The sequence below is a fragment of the Schistocerca piceifrons genome, chromosome 3 (assembly GCF_021461385.2).
Source record: "Schistocerca piceifrons isolate TAMUIC-IGC-003096 chromosome 3, iqSchPice1.1, whole genome shotgun sequence".
In the NCBI taxonomy this organism is placed as follows: Eukaryota; Metazoa; Arthropoda; class Insecta; order Orthoptera; family Acrididae; genus Schistocerca; species Schistocerca piceifrons.
The window spans coordinates 395,038,083-395,041,200 of NC_060140.1; the positions used below are offsets into that span (position 1 = coordinate 395,038,083).

Genomic DNA, 3,118 nt, shown 5'->3' on the forward strand with positions numbered 1-3,118 from the left:
TGCATCGTGGTATTTTGCTCAATTTGAGACTAGTTATGGTGTCGCTAGTCTGTCACAAAATCATCTTTAGGTACTTCAACCTGTTTCTGTGTTTTATGCTTCTCTGCAGAATAATACCACCATAGCCTATTTTGCAGGTGGGGAAGGGCGTTTCGTATGGTATGAACTACACTGCCAAAAGAAAATGCAGCACCCTCAAGGACTGTGTTTAGTGGCACCAGGGTATAATATACACATCAAAAAATGTTTTGCATCACCTCGGTTCCGAGAGTCCCGGAACCTGTACAGAAAATTGGAATAGAGATCAACATAAACATGAAACTTCCTGGCAGATTAAAACTGTGTGCCCGACCGAGACTCGAACTCGGGACCTTTGCCTTTCGCGGGCAAGTGCTCTACCAACTGAGCTACCGAAGCACGACTCACGCCCGGTACTCACAGCTTTACTTCTGCCAGTACCTCGTCTCCTACCTTCCAAACTTTACAGAAGCTCTCCTGCGAACCTTGCAGAACTAGCACTCCTGAAAGAAAGGATATTGCGGAGACATGACTTCTCATTCTGGAAACATCCCCCAGGCTGTGGCCAAGCCATGTCTCCGCAATATCCTTTCTTTCAGGAGTGCTAGTTCTGCAAGGTTCGCAGGAGAGCTTCTGTAAAGTTTGGAAGGTAGGAGACGAGGTACTGGCAGAAGTAAAGCTGTGAGTACCGGGCGTGAGTCGTGCTTCGGTAGCTCGTTGGTAGAGCACTTGCCCGTGAAAGGCAAAGGTCCCGAGTTCGAGTCTCGGTCGGGCACACAGTTTTAATCTGCCAGGAAGTTTCATATCAGCGCACACTCCGCTGCAGAGTGAAAATTTCATTCTGGAAACATCCCCCAGGCTGTGGCTAAGCCATGTCTCCGCAATATCCTTTCTTTCAGGAGTGCTAGTTCTGCAAGATTCACAGGAGAGCTTCTGTAAAGTTTGGAAGGTAGGAGACGAGGTACTGGCAGAAGTAAAGCTGTGAGTGCCGGGCGTGAGTCGTGCTTCGGTGGCTCAGTTGGTAGAGCACTTGCCCGCGAAAGGCAAAGGTCCCGAGTTCGAGTCTCGGTCGGGCACACAGTTTTAATCTGCCAGGCTGTGGCTAAGCCATGTCTCCGCAATATCCTTTCTTTCAGGAGTGCTAGTTCTGCAAGGTTCGCAGGAGAGCTTCTGTAAAGTTTGGAAGGTAGGAGACGAGGTACTGGCAGAAGTAAAGCTGTGAGTACCGGGCGTGAGTCGTGCTTCGGTAGATCAGTTGGTAGAGCACTTGGCCGCGAAAGGCAAAGGTCCCGAGTTCGAGTCTCGGTCGGGCATACAGTTTTAATCTGCCAGGAAGTTTCATATCAGCGCACACTCCGCTGCAGAGTGAAAATATCATTCTGGCAACATAAACATCATTTCCGCCCTTTTTATTGCTCATTAAAACCACACATTGTATGTTGTACCACCACACAGCGAGACCTTTCGGAGGTGGTGGTCCAGATTGCTGTACACACCGGTATCTCTAATATCCAGCAGCACGTCCTCTTGCATCGATGCATGCCTGAATTCGTCGTGGCATAGTATCTACGAGTTCATCAAGGCACTGTTTGTCCATATTGTCCCACTCCTCAACGGCGATTCGGCGTCGACCCCTCAGAGTGTCTGGTGGGTCGCGTCGTCCATAAACAGCCCTTTTCAATCTACCCCGGCATGTTCGATAGGGTTCATGTCTGGAGAACATGCTGGCCACTCTAGTCGAGCGATGTCGTTATTCTGAAGCAAGTTATTCACAAGATGCGCACGATGGGGATCGAATTGTAGTCCATGAAGACGAATGCCTCGCCAGTATGCCGCCGATATGGTTGCACTATCTGTCGGGAGATGGCATTAACGTATCGTGCAGCCGTTAAGGCCCCTTCTATGACCACCAGCGGCGTACGTCGGCCACACATAATGCCACCCCAAAACATCAGGGAACCTCTACCTTGCTGCACTCGCTGGGCAGTATGTCTAAGGCGTTCAGCGTGACCGGGTTGCCTCCAAACACGTCTCCGACGATTGTCTGGTTGAAGACTTATGTGACGCTCATCGGTGAAGAGAACGTGATGTCAGTCCTGAGCGGTCCATTCGGCATGTTGTTGGGCCCATCTATATCGCGCTGCATGGTGGCTTAGTTGCAAAGATGGACCTCGCCATGGACGTCGGTTGTGAAGTTGCGCATAATGTAGGCAATTGTGCTCAGTATGAGTCGTAACACGACGTCCTGTGGCTGCACGAAAAGCATTAATCAACATGGTAGCGTTGCTGTCAGGGTTCCTGCGACTCATAATCCGTAGGTAGCGGTCATCCACTGCAGTAGTAGCCCATGGGCGGCCTGAGCGAGGCATGTCATCGACAGTCCCTCTCTCTCTGTATCTCCGCCATGTCCGAGAAACAACGCTTTGGTTCACTCCGAGGTGGTTGGACATTTCCCTTGTTGAGAGCCCTTCATGGCACAAAGTAACAAACTCGGACGCGATCGAACCGCAGTATTGACCGTCGGGGCATTTTTGAACTACAGACAGCACGAGCCGTGTACCTCCTTTCTTGTGGAATGACTGGAACTGATCGTCTGTCGGACCCCCTCCGTCTTATAGGCGCTGCTCATCCATGTTTGTTTACATCTTTGGGCGGGTTTAGTGACATCTCTGAACAGTCAAAGGGCTGTGATGCAGCTCCACAGTTAACGTCTATCTTCAGGAATTCTGGGAACCGGGGTGATGCAAAACTTTTTTTGATGTGTGTATGAGCATTCTGAGAGGTTGTAGTGTTAGTGATCTATTTGTAACAGTCATCGACGTTCAGACGGCAAACAGGCGACCTGTCTGTGCGGCCTGTGGTTTGACTTTGCGGGCACCCGGTAACTGCTCTGTTTTAGAAGTGGACAGTGTTTGTAACATTTAGTCTATGGTAGAACCAAGCCCTGCCGACGAGTACGCGCTTCTGCTGAACAACTTCAGCCTTTGTGGTCCTGCAGGAAGCTGGATGGACGTATCGACGGTTTGCAGCACATCTTGGGGTCAGTGTATCGATGGTGTGTTACTGCTTTCATGAGTGGTCTGTGGCACAACCCCACACT

General features: G+C 50.4%; 1 non-coding gene across 1 annotated transcript; it reads left to right on the top strand.

Annotated features, from left to right (window-relative positions):
- The first annotated feature begins 1,020 nt into the window (after positions 1-1,020).
- Positions 1,021-1,095, top strand: Trnas-cga. The gene has a single exon. It is a non-coding gene; the product is annotated as a tRNA-Ser (tRNA).
- Positions 1,096-3,118: the final 2,023 nt, after the last annotated feature.